General features: G+C 40.4%; 1 protein-coding gene across 1 annotated transcript in view; it reads right to left on the bottom strand.

Moving 5' to 3' along the window:
* The window catches only part of ZMIZ1 (zinc finger MIZ-type containing 1), a 472323-nt gene that overhangs the window by 355764 nt on the left and 94886 nt on the right, over nt 1-21673 (bottom strand). The window contains 1 exon segment of the mRNA XM_073353233.1: nt 310-434. The gene's annotated coding sequence lies outside the window, so the exon portion shown is untranslated.

Raw genomic sequence — 21673 nt, 5'->3', positions numbered from 1 at the left:
GATAGGTCTGATCAGTGGCAGAGAAGATTAGAGAGTTCCCACCATGTGTCAATAATTACAAAAGAACAAAAGGCATCTGAAGTAAACATTGCTTCCAGGAAATTGGCAAGTACCAAGTGTGGTGTCCCTGAACTCTCAAAATCCCCAAAATTTTCTTTTCCTTTTTATACTAGATCTGAGCAGCCAGAGACAAAACATAGCATCCACACTCTCCTGTGTGCAAGTGAGCTACTTAGAAGGGGAATCAAAATGGATGTGGAAACATAACCCAGGCACTTTTGTAACTTCTTCAAAAAGAGAAAGTTTTACCTTTGCACTGTTCAGCATTTAGGAATAAACTATGTGTCTGGTTTGAGTCACTGGTCGGACACTGCTGACAAGACGTGTAATTTGACGACAAATGGATCTTGTAGAGCAAATTGCTTGCACTCCCTCTGCAAAAAAAAAAAAATTAAGAGGAAAAGCAGATTTTTCACACAAAGTAAAAAAATGAGCCTTTGCTTGAGAAAAGTGACAGAAAAAGCTAGAGTTGTTCTCTCAAAAGAGAGAGATCTGTTTGGAAGTAGATTACACGTCATCTTCTTATGCAGATAATCTATGTTTTCATTGAGCAACTCATTTGTGCTGCAAGCACTTTTGCATGAATTGAAAGAAACTTTGATTTATCCAACTTGCCAGGTTTTGTTTAAGAAAAACAAAGCCATATCTTGCCTGTGAAGATGACAGTCACTATGACAGGGAAAGGCCAGTATTTTAGCTGAATATACAAAGCCCTTGCTGTTTGTCTTTCTCTCCTCCCTTTCCCCCCCTCCCCCAATCACCAACCCAGCTTCAGAATGATCTCACGTAGCATTGGTTGCAGCAGCCACTCCCAGCGCTGCACTCTGACCTGCTGTAAAGTTCTTTACTAGCTATGAATTACTTAGTAGATTCCTTACTGAGACTGTGTCTGCACACACACGTGTGTGCACACACATCTGTATTTCCACTTTACACAAGACTTGCAAAATAAAAAAATCACTGAGTGATGTGGCAAAGGCTGCTTTTAAATTAACTCTCCCCCCGAAAAGCTTACAGAAAATAATTTAAACTCAACAGTCCTTAGAAATCATCTGTATGAGTTAGTGCATGTTTGTTAATTCAGAACTTCTTCTACACAGTCTAATATTTAATGTTGATTTCATATACAGAGGCCTCCATTAAAATCTGTACAGTTTTACTTTTCACAAGATTGATGCTGCCAGAGTATTTCCTGTACTTGGTATAAGGAATACCACTGCAATGTTAATTCCCTGCAAACAGCAACTGCACAGCTTTTAATAGGGAGCACCGTCAGTCATACAAGGTTTTAACCAATTCATGCATACCCAGGTCACTTATATATCAATTATGTAGAAAACCCTTTTTATGCACCAAGCCAGACTAAATTAGATCCATTCAACATTGAGGTTAATGATTACTAGTTATGGGGGAGAAAAAGAAGCGGAGAACTGGACTAAAGGTCACAAAATGATGTTGCACCTGGCTAGTGTGGTGACACAGAAATCATATAGTTTCCCCTAAAACTAGAAATAGTCCACAAAGCCCTGACTGACAATGCTATATGCTCGTAACGTTGTTTCAGACTATTGAAATCAAGACAGAGGATGTAGCGTCTAATGCCTTCCAGTTGAACAGAGGGGGCTGGGGGGACTTTTAATTAATTGAAGCCCGGATTCTCCATCTATGGTCTGAAGGCCACTCTCTCATGAACCACAACTGACTGAAAACACTGAGAACTGACGGAGAAGAAGGAGGTTGGTAATTAGGAGGGGAGATAGGCCAGAGAGGTTGCTCTCTGATGAACTGATCCACAGAATGACAGGTTTCAGAGTAGCAGCCGTGTTAGTCTGTATCCGCAAAAAGAAAAGGAGTACTTGTGGCACCTTAGAGACTAACAAATTTATTTGCGCATAAGATTTCGTGAGCTACAGCTTACATCATCGAAAGCTTATGCTCAAATAAATTTATTAGTATCTAAGGTGTCACAAGTACTCCTTTTCTTGATCCACAGAAGAGGAGGATGACGACAATTTCCCTTTCCTATTACCTAGAACATTCACAAATATTTTAGCTGTGTGATGAAAAAACCAAGCAGGAGGCGGGACCAGGAGAGTCAATGGTTTGGGAGTACTTTAAAGAAGAAATAGGCCTACACCCATTGCTAGAACTCTACTGCTCCCTAAACTTTGGATGTTCCTACATGGAGGTATTTCTGAATTTGAGTTTTGCATCTTTGCCCTCTCTCCCAAAGGCAAAACCCAAATCCTGCCACTCCTGAATTCTGGGTGACAGAACAAAAAAAAGCATCCTCTACTGAATCAAGCACATACCTCTTTTAAAAGCCTTTACAAAATGCAAACATCCATAAAATCAGGAGATGCAAAACAACTAACATTGATCTTAATCTCCACTGGAGGTCAGAGGAAACACCCTCAGTTTTAATTTACAACAAGTGAAGCATCCAGAATGTTACACCACCAGAGCTCCTCATTTTAAATCGGCCATGCTATTGCTGTTTGCATTAGAATTGAAAGAAAAAGGCATTGAGACATATCGGAATGAGCATGGGGTGGAAGCTAGAAGTTCCCCATCTCAAAGGCCTGCTTCTTCAGTAGACGTGACCAAGTCAATCAACCTCTCTGCCTCAGTCTTCCCCTATATAAAATGGGAGTGATAATCTTTACCACATCGGGACTTTGGGAGGAATAATTAACAAACATCTGCAAAGTACTTTTAAAAAATGTCAAGCACTACATAAATGCTAAGTATTTCACATTATAATTATTTAAAATGCTAAATGGTTTAATTTTAATAGGGGAGAACGTACAACTACAAAGAAATTTGAAATTTCTTTTTTTCCACTTGCACAACGGTCAAAGAAAATCCTAGCCAGAGTCAACTCTCTTACTGCTCTACCAACCAGGATGGAGGAGATGACACACGCGCATGTGCGGTGAGAGGTGGTGGCAAGGGGAGGGGGGAATGAGGAGAAGGAACGTTGCTTTCCAAGGACCAGATTGGTTTACCACACTAAGCTGAGTCCTGGACCGCACAGCTGCAAGTTATAAATGTCCAGGGAGGCAAACATGAGTGGCATCCCTTCCAGCCTGCCAAAATTCCAAGCAATTAGAACAGCTAGCACTTTCAGCTCTTTTGCAGGTTGCCTAGATGGAGCCTCAAGAGCAGGGAAGAATGGAGGGAGGGAGCGTTGTTTTAAGAAAATATGTTAAAACAATTTTATTTTTTATTTCCACTGCTGAATATTACTTGGCTCTCTCCACAGCCTTTATGCATGTTTGCCTTACTCAGTAATGCATTTACCAGAAATCAATATCCTCTTATCCTCACTAACTAGTAGCCAGTGTCATCACCTTTGCAGCTGCCCAGTGCAGTCGGAACAGGAGAACTGGTTTCTTACTTGTCTTATTTCAGACAACTCATAATATTCAACTTAGACACCAGAGATAAATACTCCTATTGCAGCTGGTTGCCAAGAGCTTTTAAATCAAATTCTGTGTCTTTCAAATGCACTTTTCCACTGAGTAAATATGGAGGGGCCATTCCAGGACCTCATTTTAAAAAAATAGCTCATGACCAGAATATGGCGAATTTTAAATTGACCCACCAGGACGGCAAGAGAAGGGTTCTTACCCTTAGGAGATGTGGGAGGAAGGAAGGGACAAAGCAAGATATTTCAAGTGCTCCCATAGAGTACAAATGATAGGAACAACAATTATTATTTGTACAGTAGCAATGCCTAGAGGCCCTGATTGTGCTATGCACTATATATACTTGTAACACTGGGCAGTCCCTAGAGATAACAGCTCACAATCTGAATGGACAAGAGAAATGGTGAAAGGGGAAATGGAGGCACAAAAAGGTGAAATGGTCCCAAGGTCAGTGATAAAGCCATCAATCAAACCTAGTTGTCCCATGTCCCAATCCCATGTCCTAATCACCAAACCATCCCACTCCCTCAGTCATTCATGGTCCCTCAGCTCCAGCATTTCTGACCCCTAATGCAAAAATCAGAGAAAGTCATAGAAATGGGGGTTACAAATTTTATAAAAGCCTATAACTTTTTTCCTCGGCTACAAATCTTCCCAACACATGATCAAATGCTTTCTAGATCAAATTTGTAATAGAATGGTATATCCCCTTTGTATTTTAATCTTGCCTATGCTCTGCATCTTCTGTCTTGTAAAAAAGTGTTAATAACAAGCTATCATTCTAATTCTCTGCAACTCCATGCGCTGGGTATGTCTACGCTAAGGAAGCATAGCTCCATCATGTAGTAAAGACACAGCCATCAGTATAGGAGCACCACCTTCCCAAGTGACAGCAGCTAGGTCAGTGGAAGCATTCTTCCAGTGACCTAGCTGTGTCTACACTGGGGGTTAGGTTGGCATAGCTACTTTACTCAGGGATGTGGATTTTTCACACCTGACTGAAACAGCTAAGTCAACCTTAATTTTCAGTGTAGACTAGACCTCTATTTAAAGTTTATCCTCCCAGAGCATTGAAGATGGAGTTATTCCAACACCCATCAGCTGGGTAGCATCTCAAAGCAATTCCAGACCATTGGGACAACAGTCTGACTCAAGGTAAGTTGGGGAGACTTTACCACAGAGCCGTTCAACCCTGGGTGCCTTTTTGAGTGCCTTCAGGCTCCACCATTTGACAATCACTGCATGGAAATGGTATCTATGTGCCAAGGAGAAAAATTGGGGCGCTACCTCAGACACGGCCGCCAGTCCTCTTTTGGAAAGGATAATGCAAAAATACCGCTGTCTGAAAAGCATATGGGATTCTACAATGGAAAATAACAACCTTTAACGATCAGGCAGAAAAAAAATCCCAAAATTCCAGACAACCTAATATCTTGCCTCCGGGAAGCATGTGCCACACATCTTGGTATATGCCCCTTGGATTAGTCCAATCAGTGATAGAAAGCCTGTATTGTTAAAAAGTGGGAAGTGCGGGCTATTTCCTCATCAGCACCGCTAGATAAACAAATTCTCACCCGAAACACCAATGACCCAGACACATAAACACTGCCCAATTTAGGGCCAAAATAGCAAGTAGCCAGGAGGCTGAGAGGGAGCTAGTGGATATTTGTGGGGAGGTTGTATAAAACCCAACTCACTTAAGACACAGTTGTGTGAAGACTGCATGAGTGCCAGCATGCAATGCTTGATGTTGCCACACACTGCATTATAGAACTGTGTTTGACCCAAACACAGTACAGTACAGGCTGCATGGAACCCACACCCATTCAGGATGGTGCTGTCTCCCTTTAGTCGTGGCTGGGCCACATATACAAGTTGATGACCCTGCTGCAGCCTTGGTGAAAGGAGCCCTGTCTTTTAACTCAAGCCACAGAGACTCATGCTTTCAGATCCTAAAGGTCCTAGTTTTGATTCCTGCTGCTGACATCACTCGGGGTGCAGCTAATTGGCCACCCCAATAGAACATAAAACCCTCAAGACATTATAAGCTAGTCTGTTTATACACTTGCCTCCTTACACTCATCTCTTGGAATTGAACTAATCAGTTGTAACCTTTATATCAGTATTTCATCATACAGATGCTGGAAAGGAAACGTCAGAATGCTGCTGTTGGAAATGCCCCCTACATTTTCCTCCCAAAAGGATTTAGTATTGCAGTCTAATACTTTCTTCTAAATGGGCAAGTGCCAATTTCGACTCTGCTAAGACGAGTACATTTTATATTTGTAATGCTTGGTTGGTAAAAAGAAAAACAATAGGCTTCTTCATGAAACACCAAGGTTGGTAGTACAAAATAGTGAAGCAAGAAGTTGCTTATACCAAAGCTGGATCCGTCATTCTGGTTTTATATTACACCTCTTCAAAACCGTAAAGCTGCCTCTACGGGGAGAGATCCATCATTCAAACAATAGCTTGAAATAAACCACAATCTGATGACTGTCACAGCCCCTTTGACACCACTGCCTACCATCTCCCAGCGTTTATACACTAATCAGTTTAGTCTTCCCACTTGGATGCGTGTGAGGCAGCTGTTTCTAATGGCTTGTATTTTCTTAAAGCCTCATAGAGCAGACAGCCAGGGCTCTACAATTTCCTATGCTCTCTCGGCACAGACTGCCCCAAAGGAGGAACAAAACAACAAGAAAGAGGGCATGGAAAAAAACCCATTCATTTTCATGCTTCCTGAATCATGGAAAATCTCAGCTCATTTCTAGTTAATGCTCAATTGTTCTTTTCCAGCGTATTAAATAAAAGCCTTTCTACAAATTTGACAGTTATCTATTACTAAAGTTAAAATTCAATTGCAGTTCTCTTCACAAACAGCAAAGAGTTTTCTTTTCTTTTTTAATTAATATATTCAATTTTTAAAAGATCTTGCCAGCAGCTGAAGTTGATGCACTTGAAGTATATGTGTCACTCTTATTTGTAACTTTGTTTTATAAATAAATTATATAAATAGGCTTCTTTGATTGCTCAGAGCATCCAGCATTAAGTACTGGGGCATAGCTTTAGGCATAATTGTACTACTGAATTCATCAGCTGCCTAATTATCATTCATTTTGCATCTATTTCTGCTAATTAAAAAGAAAAAACTCTTAACAACTTTTACATAAATACAGTATTTGTTCTCTGTAAAGACATGAGGTTAATTTACCAGTGATTAACAGATTATCTAATTTTATAGCTGTCATTCTGCAGAGGCCAGTACCCCACAGCCTTGGCAAAAGGAAGCAAAAAAGGAGAACTGAAGTTCTCTCTCTTGCTATAACCCCCCATTATATCCTACCTAATCTTAAAAAGAAAAGGAGTACTTGTGGCACCTTAGAGACTAACAAATTTATTTGAGCATAAGCTTTCATAAGCTACAGCTCACTTCATCAGATGCACACGAAAGCTTATGCTCAAATAAATTTGTTCATCTCTAAGGTGCCACAAGTACTCCTTTTCTTTTTGCGGATACAGACTAACACGGCTGCTACTCTGATACCTAATCTTAGTCACGCTCATTTGCTGCATCATTTCCAACTTTGGATTGTAAGTGGACCATCACCAGGGACTGACCCCAGAGGCTGTCCCAGAGCTAACAGCATGAACCTCCACACCCCGAGCAAAAGACGATTCACATTGAATTCAGTGGCTCTTGGATCAAGCCCTAAGGGTCTACATAGCAATTAAACAACCACAGCTGGTCCAGACCATCTGATTCAGGCTCAGGCTGCAGGGTTGTAAAATTGCTGTGCAGATGTTGAGATTTCATGAGCTCTGGGACCCCACAAGAGGGGAGCGTCTCAGAGCCCACGCTCCAGCCCGAGCCTGAACATCTACACAGCAATTGTAGCAATCCTACACTCTGAACCTCAGTTAGATGACCTGGGCCAGCCGTGTCACACCATGGTCTTTAATTCCATTGTAGATGTACCCTAAGTGGCCTACCTGGGAGCTGTAGTAATCTCCTCCCCTGTGGATCAGTAAGAGAGCAGGACACAAACACACTGGGTTCTTTGGAGCAAGGTCTCGCTCTTTCTTTATGTATGTCTACATGGAAAAAGAGAGGGTGTTCTTGACTTGCATTAGCTAATGCATTTTAAAACACCAGTGAAGACATATCACTGCCCGATAGGGCAGCCAGGGCTTGCTTGAATTGGAATTGCTAACTCGAGCTTAAAGACAAGCTGCTGTATCTTCACTGATATTTTAATCCAAGTTATTTAAAGTGGATTAAGATAACCTGAGTTAAATTTCCAATTTCAGGAAATCATGGAGAGGGTCAGACAATAATTATTTAATAACAGTAAACACATTCAAAAAGTTAAAGCTTTATAACTGTTAAACACAAATTGTCAACATCACATGTCAGAAGATATAAAATAAATATCCTTCAAACCAAAAACTCTAATACATTCTCAAGAAGTGTTTTTCTTGGTTTGCCTCTCTGTAAATTGTGATGATGTTCATCAATAGAAATATCTTTTTCATTGGTTTGTGTGAAATCGACATTGGCCAACATTCACTGGTCTTGGATGGGGACCCAGCAGCACCTTTCCCTGCTGTTCAGTAATCCTCTCCCCACCTCCTCTGATTACTACCCTAGGGCTTGTCTACACTTGCAATTTACAGCGCTGCAACTTTCTCACTCAGGGGAGTGAAAAAACTCCCCCCTGAGCGCAGCAAGTTTCAGAGCTGTAAAGTGCCCGTGTACACAGTGCCCCAGCGCTGGGAGCTATGCCCCTCATGGAAGTACCCCAGCGCTGTGCCGTGACCACACAAGGCACGTTAGCATTGCCAGTGTAGACTAGCCCTTAGCTGCAGCAGCAAGAGCTCCAACCTTGCCTGCCTTCCTGGGGGCTGCCTCGCAGCTGTGCTCAATGGGATGCTCTGACTGAAGCTGAGAAGCAGCTGCTAGCACTTATTTTAGGCTGAGAAGGCTGCAAAGCCTGCACTTCATGCTGGCATAGAGGTCTGTCCCAGTTTGAAGGAGGGGAGAGAGAAATGGAGCAAGAGCACAAAGTGGTCAGCAGTGAGGGTGAATGACCGGGGTGAATAGCCAACGTAACAAGACAATTCTGCTACAAACAACCCAGAGATCTGGGGGCAGGTGGAAGACTATGTGCATTCAGGTGAATTTTAGTTCTCTCTTTCTTTCTGCCTTTTCCTATCACCATTCTAAGGAAAAAAATAACTTAAAACGCACTCAAGTGCACACAACCCCTTACAATGGTTGGTGGTGAAGACCACCATGCCTTCAACCCAGCACCTCAGCTACCTTGGCAGACTGTCCCTGTCAAAAGACAGCTGTAAGCATTTAAAGCCAATTCCTCCTCTGAGCGGAGAATGCACATAACCTGATGGAAGTGGAGGGAAAAAGGAGAGCTGTCTCAGGTACATACCAAACCCCTCTAGTCGGCATATGAGCTACCCAGACAAAGGGATCAATACCCAGCCAGCCTCCACCAAAATACAGGGCTTTAAGATGGGCTGAAGGGCATTTAAAGTAGGGAGCCATGCATCAGGATGAAATGAAAAGTGCAGTTAATCCAGGAGGGATGAAGTTAAATTCCAAAACTACAATTCATTGGTACACCCCCCAAAATAATGTTTAAGGGCCAGATCCTGAGCTGTGGTAAGTCAGTGTAGCTCCATTGATTTCAAGCTTGCACTAGCTGACAATCTGGCCCTTATTATTTAAAGACAGACAATGCCAACAAAAGTTCAGGCAAGAACAAACAAGGTTGATCCCACCAACTCAGGTTTTGTGGGCAAGCAGCATTTTAGCTCCCCATAAATCTTCTGTTGGTGCATTAATTATAAATATTACCACTCCAGAACTCCTCCCCTCCCTGCAGGTAGTAGCTGGGTAGCCAAGTTGCTCAGTTCAAGAAACATGGGTAGAAGTTTTAATTAAGATTAGACACTACTACCTAGGGTTAGTCACTCTGTACATCAGAAAAAAGGGGAGGGAGCGTAGACTTCATATATTGACTTCTGAAGGATTCTAGTGGGGATAGATAGTATTTAATTTTTTTTATCTGAACTGAAATTTAAAAAAAAAAAATCCATGAATACCCATTAGAAGAAAAAGAATCTCACCAGACCACAGAAATGTGTAGACTACTATACTATTAACAAACTGTACATGCAAGAGCTAACTGAGCATTCAGGAAGATGTAAAAGATTCATTTCACAACTAGCAGGACAGCCAGTCATGGGCTAAAAGTCACCAGCCATACATACAGAGTGTTAGATTGAATCATTTCATCCGTTAATAGGTAGCTAAACATTTGGGTTGGCTCTTTTTATTTGCCTAAAGTCTGAGCATCCTGTGAGCAGCTATACACAGGAATAAAATGGAAAATGTTGTCAGAGGAAAAATGAATACTCTTCACCAGTATCTGGAGTTCTACTGATTCAAAATAACCCACCCTATTAACTGTGGTGTGTTCATTATTTGGGTTTGGTTTTAGGGTGGGTTATTTTTTATGTTTTTCTTGAAAAATTAAGAATAAGCTTAAAAATAACGAGATTAAAATGAATAAAAACTGGGTTACATTGTTTGATCTAAGCTAGTCCCTTATATTATAAAACCAAACAAATGAATTGGCTAAGTATTTCTTTACCTCTGAATTTTATTGAAGGAGTTCATGGTGTTAAAATGACAAACTAGATCATAGAGTTCAAAAGGCAACATATACTTTATATAAAAATAAAATGTTATCTTCATCCCTATGGTGTACTAAGAGGGCTAGAATAAATTTAGATAAGATGTCTACCAATGGAAACGGGATTTGTGATTACAAAGCCAAATAATGTGACCCAGTTCTGCAGAGACTTACACACGTACAAGTAACTGTATGCACTGTGAGTAGTCCCATTAAAGTCAGTGGATCTAGTCATAGGGGCAGATCCTCAGCTAGTGTAAACTGTCCCAGCTCTACTCAAGTCAATGGAACTGTAACAACTGAAAACAGCTGAGGATCTGGCCTACAGTGCATAAATTTGAGCAGGATCAGAGCTAAGGGTATATATTTGGAAAGGCGATTTGTTATCCCCATGTTTAACCCTACCACTGAAAACTAGCTCACTTTACTAGTCAATGAAACTACGAGCCAAATGAATGTACATAAGCCCATCAAAGCTAAAGAAAGTGGCCTCGTAATTAGGAATTTGATTAAAATATGAAACAAAGTAGTAGGCTCTCTAAAAGAAGTCAGTTTTTTAGACAATATAAAATATAGAAATTATTTCAATGCACCTTCAAATGAACATTGTTAGCTGATAGGAAATAAGCTGATAGGAAATAATACCTTGTCAGTTAGATATAATTAATACAGTACTAAAATTATTTCAAAAGCCAAAATTAGAAGAATAATTAGAAGAGTTAAATTGCATTTCATCAATATTTACAGATGAGACAGCGCAAATATTTTGGATCAGATTTATTTACAAGTTTGGAGAACTCTATATTCCACCATACAGAAAGCTTGTCCATAATTCTGATGATTAAAAAAGCTCTACAATATTTACCAAAACGTAAACTAGCAATGGCTTCAACATCCATTTTATGGATGAAAGAGTAATGACTAAAACCTTAATTGAAGATATACTGCCTACAGTTCTCAGATCAATTAAATATCCTCTACAGACACTACTCTGGAATGATTAGTACACTTTCCTAGATTCTTTTTTCATATCTACAAATGTAAAGTGACATTGGACAATTTATTTTATATGCTGTGTTCTTGTGTTAAGAGAATTTTCACGTATGTTGTGAACATGCTATACACAGTTACTCAAGTGGTCAGACCTTCATGCCCAATTGTATGTATGTCTGGAATCTATGTAACCATGCTAGAATGAAGAACATAAGGAGAAGTTTTGTCACATGGTTTCATAGTTAGCTAATGAAGCAGCAACATTGACAGTTCTGTGGTAGAATTCTTAAGCAGTATTGTCTAGTGGATAAAGCAATGGCCTATGACTCAGGAGACCTGGACTCTAGTCCCAGCTCAGCCACTGGCCTGCTGAGTGACCCTGGGCAAGTAAATTCACCTCTGGGTCTCAATTTCCCCATCTGTACAATGGGAATACGATGGTTGCCTCCTTTGTAAATGGCTTTTGAGATCTACGAATGGCAAGTGCTATTTTAAAGAGTTATGTATTATTAGCAGTAATCTCATTGTGCCTCAGTTCCTGCAAAATGGGGGAAATATAATCCACTCTCTCTCACTCATCTATTTAGACTGTAAACTCTTTGGAGCACTGACTGCCTCTTAGTACATATTTGTACAGGCCCTAGTATAATGGTGTCCTGACCTCAGCTGGGGCCTTAAGATGCTACTGGAATACAAACAAACACCAAATGCAAAATTGCTGTCCTTTGGAAATATGGCAGATTGCCTAATAAATATGAAAGAAATATGCTTTCTTGATTTAGTTAAAATATTTACTATTTCTAACTGGAAATTATGTGACAAGGCATAAGGTTAAACATATTTTACTCATCTGGCACCCATAGATAGCCACTTAATTTAAAGATTATATGGTGTAATTGTGACTTTACTCAATGACAAGAACAACAGAAAGGAAATTTTGGACACAACTAGCAGGACTTTTGGTTTCTGTCACGTGTGTGTGTGTGTGTAAATGATAAAATTATATGAATGAATGTATTACAAATAATTGACAATTATAGGAGGTACACACATTTATTACTGGCTTTATTATAACTGCATATAATCTGTGCAGGGAGGGGGACTAGATGATCTTTTGAGGTCCTTTCCAGCCGTACATTTCTATGATTCTGTAGCAAATATAAATTGAGATATTTGAATTTATATGTAATTAATCAGAAGTAATAATATTCATGAGCATTTTATTACAATGTTCTTTAATGGACAGAGATCATATTTAATATAACATAATTTGAAATTGAATAATAGTATTGTTAGAACTTATTATGAATGGTGAACAGAACAATTTCTGCCTCAGGAATTATTTCAGTCACATTTTATGTCATAAGATATTCATACACCCCTTTTTGTATTTTTATTACTAAGTTCAATCTATAACATTTTTTAAACAGCCAGGCAAAACCAGAAGCTTGTCAGTGACACAATAAAATACATTCAATGTTGAGTAGTCCTTTTCTCACTAAATTTTGCAGATTACAGAGAAAGGGAGGGGGAGAGAGAGGCACAAACATCTGGAACATCTTCCCCCTTTCTATTAATCAAGAAACCTTCGTAAAACCCTCTTCTTCCACCTCATCCTTCATCTCTCAAATCCAGTCTGCTCCCACTTTCCCCCTCATCTTTTATTCCTTGTATTGCAGCTACCTGAGTTAGTCTGTAAGCTTCTCCAGGTAATAAAGGAGTTTCTTCTGAGTTTGTATAATCTCAATTTGAGAATCTGGCTCATTGAAGTCAGTGGCAAAACTCCATTGACTTCAACGGGGCCAGGATTTCACCCTAAGTTCTCTGTAAATAGTCACTCTCTCTCCTCTCTTGTCATTATTTACAAGTGGCAAAGCCATTCCTGGGTTACGCATGTCTTCCCAAAAGTGGTAACAGAAGCCCCCAAAACTTTATAGTAACCCCCCACAGCCCAGTCATCTATGTTGTTAAAATCACTGTCTCCCGCTGAGTTTTCCCATTTGAAGTCTGTTAGGTAGTGGAACAGTTGGGGCGGGGGGCTTACGCTGCTGAGCAACATTTGCATTTGCAGCACTAACTCTGTTTTTAGAATCATTCGTAATTTAAGCAACTGTTTGTGAAAGAAAAGAACCATCACAAATGCTTATACCCATAGACTGGTATGTGGAGAGCAAGTACACGCCCACTCCTACACATTCAGTGGGGGGAAGCACAGAGGAGCAATCAGAAAGATGCCAGAGTTGCAAGGGTTAATATATCTGCTCTTTATTTATATACACTGAGAACCAGCAACACTCTTGGCAACATATAGAGTCAGTCTGTGAAAGGCACAGGCATCCATAACCTCTCTTTATATTCCCCTTTTCAAAGCACATTCATGTTTTAATCATTTTGTTTTTAAAATAAGTTCACTCTCAAATATCCCCCCAGCCCCAACACCCTCTCCCCCACCACACACACGCATTCAGCCCTTTATTGCCTGGTTAATATTGTTCATACACAAGGGCAGGCCTGGGAAGCATAATTACATAGTACCTGGCTGTATATGAACACTCCCAGTGATAGGGGGTTCATTGCCAAATCTAATTTGTGAAGAGCACAATTTGCAGCAGATGGATAGAAAAGACCCCGTATGGGGTTGCCTTTCATTCTGCCCACTGGCCTCAGCAAGAAGCCATTCACTGCCTCTTCCCAAGGCTAATGATACAGAGCATTCTGCGCAAGACTGAAATAATCCTCGTCCAAAGATTCCAGCATTAGCCTTCCCTTGCAAAAGGAGCACTGTCATACTATAAGACAGAGAATGGCCGTAACTATCACAGCTATCATCTAAGGAGTTTCAGTGTATAGTATATTAGTCACCTTGCATTCCTTTGCAGCCTCTAATAGCTCTCTTTAGGCATGTCTACACTGCAATTAAAAAACGCTGACTGTCCCGTGCCAGCTTATTTGGGCTCATGGGGCTAAGGGATTGTTTAATTGCAGTGTAGAAATTCAGGGACAGGAGCCCAGGCTCCAGCCCAAGCCGGAAGGTCTACACTGCAATTAAACAACGCCTTAGTCAGAGCCCCATGAGCTAGAGTCAGCTGGCACAGGCCAGCCATGGGTTTTTAACTTTAAACAAGTCACAGAATGTCTGATGTATGGATACAGTCAGTTCCCAACTGTGTATGTATACACTGAGTGCCCTTACAATTGTATTATTTTAAAAGATTATATGGAAGTTTTGCTAGAACTTTCAAAATGGCCCAACTTTTGCTTCCAATGGATATTTATTTATTCACTTGTGGGATTTTTTGAACCACCACAACCCCCAATTCAAATATTGTACTATTGCCCTTTGTGTCATGCTTCCTTTTGACCTCTTAGCTTCTTCCTGCCAATATGCTTGGAACAACTGTGTTCCAAATACTTTCCCATTCCTTTAAATGAGTCCTTTAAAAAAAAAAAAATCAGCACATATCCTTTGCAAACACACAATGAAATCACTGACATGTCTGATCCGTTGTCCTGTGTATTTTTTTTCTGCATTCTATTATAAGGAACTTGGGGCAGAAATTTGATCTTTACATGCCTTATAAGTCACTGCATACACTTTTTTTCAATTTTAGAATTGCAGAAAAGGGTCCGCAGGCAAAATTCTCCCACCAGTTCCTCTTATTAGTTCTCACTGTTCATACCATGTAAAAGCGGCAAAGAGTCCTGTGGCACCTGACAAGGTGGGTCTTTTTCCTCGAAAGCTTATGCTCCAATACGTCTGTTAGTCTATAAGGTGCAACACGACTCTTTGCCGCTTTTACAGATCCAGACTAACATGGCTACCCCTCTGATACTGTTCATACCATGGTTTCTCTACATAAAGAGAAGCCAGATGGGATTCCTGCTTTCCCTCTCTGTGCAGCACACCTTTTGGTGTTTCATTTATACAATGATTGTTAAAAGAGAAAGCGCAGGAAAACTTGTATGGCTCTTGTTTTGATACAAAATTGCCAGATGGGCCAAATGCACATTTGCTGTGAATCACCATTTGCTTTTCATAAGTTCAAGCTTCATGATGCTAGACATCAGGGAAACACTTTCATTTCGTAAGTGAGCGGCTTTGTATGGAAGTATCATTAGCAAAAAGAAACCTATGTTTCCGCTTCACTTTGTCTCATTATCCAAAATACCATGTTCCTTTTTTATTAAAGTAAGAAGCATTGGCACTCCCAGCAGTCATCCTGCTGCACTCTACCAACTGATTTTTAAGGCTCATGGGGTACCAACAAATATTTAAGCAAACATGGCAACCCCCTTGGGTAGTCATATTAAAAAGTCCTATATTTACTTCTATATTTCAAGCAGCAGAGTGGTTCCCTGCACAATATGCAATACTCCGTAACTTGTTGCAGATGAGAGGTAGTCTATTCTTAGAACTCCTAGTACTGGTATACTGTGGTTAAGCAATGTAAGCTGGAAAGGTCTCAGTAGCAGGATTCTCTATTGCAGTGTAAGGATGGGTCATTTCGGATTGTCATCCCCAGTGTGTAAAAAAAATTCAGAGACTGGAAATTAAAAGGTACCTTATATGGATGATTGGTAAGACACAGTAAGCAATGGCCAACAGCAGCATAGCAGTGCTGTCAGAATCTGCACAGCAGTCCCACTGCTACTATATTAAAGTACTGGAGTGTTTAGACAAAGAAAGAAAAGGAGTACTTGTGGCACCTTAGAGACTAACAAATTTACAGCTCACGAAAGCTTATGCTCAAATAAATTTGTTAGTTTCTAAGATGCCACAAGTACTCCTTTTCTTTTTGCGAATACAGACTAACACGACTGCTACTCTGAAACTAGACAAAGAAAGTAGTAGGAGGGAAAGGGTAGGGAAGGTAGGAAATTTACCAGAATCAGATTTTCAATCAAGCTAACTACACCTGCCATGTACGCACAAAGCCTAAGATGATACACTTTGCATAAGGGTAGCAGAAAAAGGAGAAAATCAGAACACAAAACAAAAGCACCCAATGAAGATCAAGTAAGAGTCAGTGCAAGTTCACACACAATTGGGAGAATTTTCCTCTTTCTAGTGTTGTTTTTATGTTTTCCTGGAAGCTGAATTTGCCAAGAAACAGTTATGAAAATGTTGTGGGGAGGGGAAGAGTCAGCCTCACACACCAATTATTCTGACTCTGAGTTTACAAAATGTAAACAGTGAGGTCAGATTGTCAGAGCAAGTACAGGATGCTCACATTCCAATCAGCCGGGCTGCTGAGGATTTGGTTCTCTTTGGTGAAAGATTCAGGTCTGATGAAGTTCACGCCCTGGTTAATAGGGCAAAGCTGACCTCAGCTACAATATTCTCTTAGTAAGACAGAGAGTGTCTCTTCCACCTGTCCCCATGAAAGCTCACATTCCCTTGTGAGTGTCATTTTATTTCTACCAGGATCCCAGCTTGTTCCACTCAGTGCCTAGCCTTGATGTGCGCATGTGTGTGGGGGGGAAGCAGGGGTGTTGGAAAGAGGGCAGGGAGAAAGTGAGGTGGGGGTTAGTCGTGGTTTCTCCAAGCTTCCACAAAACGCATCTCTCCAGAGTTATCCCAGTGCTATTCATCAACTGTTTTTCAGGGCTCTGAAAAATCAATGAGATTTGTGCTGCAAACTGATCATTATGACAGGAAAAACTCTGCAATGAAATTGATTTGCTTAAATATAATAATTTAACAGTGAGTTGTAGGAGGGGAAAACTTCAAGATCTCAGACAAAAAGTGAGATAAGTAAGAAACCTCCTTGCTATGCTAACTAAACGGAGGGTTTTTTTTAAAAAATAGGCTTGAGAGTTGTTAAAATGGAGATTCCCCATTCCAGCTAACACAATGCAGAAAAAGGATAGCCAGGGCAGCCGAATCACAACGTGCCATTGGTTGGGCAAACAAATGAATCAAAAGATTTTAAATGTAGGGTCAACTAAGATTTTAATGCCAGATACATTAGTGCATTTATAAATTACACGCAGCAGCAACGGTTAAAGACTGTGAGCTGTTCCAGTATAATACACATTCCAATCCAGTGGATAGAGCTCTGGACTCGGAGTCAAGAAATCTTGTTTCTATTCTTGGTTCTTCCACTATACACTTCATCTCTGTAGGCCTGTATTTCCTTTCCCATTCTGTATTATTTGTATTACTGTACAAATGCTCCTATCTAAGTCAAAATTCACTGCTCCTGTTTCTTCTGCTTCTCTTGTTTCCCTCAAATTTTAGCTTCATCCAAGACCTAAATCACAATACTTCATTATGATGTGAAAACCTCTTATTTCTCAAATCTAATCATATACTTTCTTACTTCTTAAAAGTAAACAAAGATGGTTTTGTCAATCTGGACAATGCTTACAATATTGATTCCAAAAATGAGCTGATTTTTTAAAAACTTGACTATCACTTAATATTCAAGTAATGATTATTCTGAAAGTAATCTGAACCATTACTGTTTGAGATTAATATTATAGCTCCAAGATGAGTACATTTCTCTGTTCTTCAAGATGTTTGTTGACTTTACTTTTTTACACGATATGTGGGTATGAACTATTGATATTATAATCTTTCAAAATTCCATCCTTTGCTATCAGTTGATGTTGGAATTGGAGTAAGTGATTTATAATAAGGTATCCAAGTTACATAACCAAGGTGACATCCTAAGAGCAAAGTTCATACTGCTTACTAATTATTATGGTTTCAAAAGCCGGATGATACAATGGTTCGGATGTTAGCCTTGAGCTGGAACACCCAATTGCCAGCTCTGCCACATATTTGCTTTGTGACCTTGGGCAAATCACTTAGGCTGGTCTACACTGGGAACTTTCATCGACAGAAGAGTTCTTCTGTCAAGCTGGCTACCACCTCTCAGGAAGGTGGATTACCTGCACCGACAGAAGAACCCCTCCCATCAGCATAGGTAGTGTGCTGCTGTAGAGGTTTAAATATAGACATACCCCTCCCCCCCACTGTATCGCAGTTCTCCCGCTATAAATGGGGATAACAGCACTTCCCTACCTCACAGGGGTGTTGTGAGGATTACTAAATTAAAAGATTCTGAGGCACTCAGATGGAATTGAGGGCCACAGAAAGTATCTAGGGCAGACAGACACTACATCTTATTGACCAGTTTGGTGCTACCACAACAACAGTAACAGACTGCTCCCTCTCTACATCCTCTCCCTCACCCCAGTCACACCTCCCTCCTTTACCTTCTACAATGTGAAAAAAGTAAGTGCCTCTCCTGAGTTTCCTGATGCCTTTGCTACTCCAATACTCAATCACCACATCTGGATGCCTCCAGCAAGGAGTGGTGAAAAGCCTTTATATATTCAGCTTGGAGAATCCTCCTTAAAACCACAGATGACTTCTCTTGTGGTCGCTAAAGTCCACTTGGTAATAAGCAGCTAATTTCTGTGGTTGAAGCCCATATTGCTGCTCCACAGAAGTCCAACACAGACCCATCTCACTAATGCCCACGGGATCCAACAGCCAGCCATACTTTCAATGGAATAACTGTTCACTCAAATACATGGAAGTCTCTCCTTGCCATTACAGGACTAGCTGCACTGACTCTTTAATCTACTGAGAATTAATAATCAAAGATCTCTGAAGCCTCGACGTCTCTCTGTGTGGTGTGTGTTTTCTTTTTTTCTTTCTTTGTCCTCTCTGAGCAATACAAAGTCTTCAATTTCCTGACCAGAAGAATGTCAGACCAGACATACAAGGATGGTCTACAATGGACACAGAAAGTGTTAGTGAAACAATATGTACACTGGCACGTGTGTACACAACTCCCCCTCCCCCCCCCCCCACCAAAACAAAGACAAAGAGAAAAAACACCCTATGCTCTCATTGGGCAAGAAATCCAGGAACAGAAAGAAATGACAAGAGTTTTGCTCAGAAACTTAAATGAAGACAAAAAGGAAACACTAAACAGAGCTCCCGACTCCCCAAAAGCGCTCAGCTTTCCTGCCCGATATATTGCAATGTCCAAGACCATACTCCTTCAACAAATAACGCTGGCTCTGATGGTGCCCTGGCAGCTGTGCTCTTCACCCAAATCTGGTCTAACTCCAGTTTACCTTTTGTGAAAGGAGATTATTCTAAATGAAAAACCCTGAACAGGATAGCTCCTCTGGGTGATTGATTCCCACCTTGAAAGATGACACTTCAGCATGATAATTTCCAAACACACAACCAAATTCCAAAGTCACAGGACAAAGAATCACTATCCTGCTTGCTCTTCCATACACCACTCTTCAAAACATATATAAAAGCAAGAGAGTCAATTGCAAAGATGGGAGCCTACGGAAGACTTCACCAGAATCCCCCACAAGGTCACTAGAATACCCTTCTTGAAAGCAACGGAACTCTTTGTTAGGTACGATTGTAGTTCAACTCCCTGCTGATTTCATTTGGCTGACTGTCAATACCGTACCCCTTCTGCCAAGTATATTGGTCACAGAAGTTTTGCTCATCACTTCTGAGCCAATAATTCTTGTCTCCCCTGTGATACATGCTATTCATAGCTGGCAGAGTATTCATAGTAAACAGCTTCACTAACTTTTCTCACTCATGCTAACGATGGACATAGGTCTCTAGCCATTCTAACCAATGAAGCATGTTCAGTCTCCTTCTGTGCTCTCAGAGAGTTTTCAGGCCCTAAAATATTATGTTATTCCATTTGGGGGAGATTTGTCAAATGTACCCATGAAAATTAGGCACCTAACTCACTGAAGGAGAAGGAGAATTAAGTACACAATTCCCATTTGTGCTTTTGAAAAATCTCCCCTTTCCTTAATTGGAAAGATCATCATCACCTCCTACTCCATTCTATGTATTTTCTTTTTAATAGGAAAAAATAATTTTCAGAAGTCACAGCAATTGGGATTTCATATTTACAATCACAATAGGGCAAATTAATTCACCGTGTTATTTCCCTCTAGTAGGCAGAAGCCAGAGGCATGATGGAGCAGTCTTATCACAGCAGCAAAACATGCCTAGCTAAATGACTGCTCCAGCAGCTGCAGCCCATCTATTTGTTTTATTTGGCCTTTTGAACATCTGCATAACTTGCATGCTTCAAATACTGGGTTACTGTTTTCCCTCTCTCCAGAAAAAAAAAAAAAAAAAGGGGGGGGGGGCAAAAAAAAGCACAACCTTGGTGTTTACCTGGCTTTCAGATTCACAATATGTGAGTGAAACCCAACACTCAAACTAACACCATAATATGCTTTAGAAGCTTTGTTTCCTTATATAGAACCAATGTATGGTGTTTCATCCTGGCTCAAGTTACATCCATCAATTACAAAGTTACTAGAAAGAATGGTTTTAGAGTAGCAGCCGTGTTAGTCTGTATTCGCAAAAAGAAAAGGAGGTCTCGTGGCACCTTAGAGACTAACCAATTTATTTGAACATAAGCTTTCGTGAGCTACAGCTCACTTCACTCGGAATGCATCCGATGAAGTGAGCTGTAGCTCACGAAAGCTTATGCTCAAATAAATTGGTTAGTCTCTAAGGTGCCACTAGTACTCCTTTTCTTTTTACTAGGAAGAATGATATCCACATAACTAGGTTCTTTCCAATTTAAAGACTACCAATCATTATTATTCAGTCCCTTAGCTTACTTGATAACATATTTGTAGTAGATAAAGACCTTATGACAGATATATTATTTAGAACTACTGAACCCATGTTATCACTTAAAGATCAGATCAAATGAAGTCACCTAAATTAGTTTCTTCCTTCCCACCAGCCAGTCCTCCATGTTCGCTGTACAACCTTTTCCATTCTGTCTGGTGCACTAAGATTTTAAATGTAGGGTCAACTAAGATTTTAATGCCAGATACATTAAAAAAAATAACTGGGGGGAAAGGACGAAGAAGGAGACCAAAAGTGAAAATTCATGTATCCTGCACTGGCAAAAGAGGATGACATCAACTGCACAGTGAAAAGTTTGTGTGGTCTAGAGTTTTGTCACGGAACCAGTCCTTGAGTTATGGTACCCACACCTCTTGTCACATCCTGAAATCTGGCACCCTAGGCACTGCCTAAAGCTGCCCCTGCATAGAAATCAGTGTTGCGTTAGCGAGCACTGCCTAGTTGCCTTAAAACTCAGTCACCATGAAAGATACTACTACATGCTGAAGTAAAGTGGAATTTAATGAGAGACGAGTTGTAGTGGCCAGTCCATGGGTCAGATTCTCAGCTGACAAACTAAATTCAAGTTAATGAAGCCATACCAATTTACACCAGCTGGTTATCTTGCCCTGTAACCAAGTGATGCACAGCTTTTAGAGTCCCTGAGATGGACTAGCAAATGCACCATAAGCAAAAAGCCTTAGGCTGGGCAATGTTGGCAGTGGGGGAAGGATCAGAGGCATACCGTAGAAATAAAGATGCTAAACTAAAATCATTTGTCATTTTTTTTAAAAAAAGGTTTGGTCTTGTTTAAACCG

The sequence above is a fragment of the Lepidochelys kempii genome, chromosome 7 (assembly GCF_965140265.1).
Source record: "Lepidochelys kempii isolate rLepKem1 chromosome 7, rLepKem1.hap2, whole genome shotgun sequence".
Classification (NCBI taxonomy): Eukaryota; Metazoa; Chordata; order Testudines; family Cheloniidae; genus Lepidochelys; species Lepidochelys kempii.
Note: the sequence above shows the minus strand (reverse complement) of the source record. Positions and strands in the feature narration are given on the sequence as shown.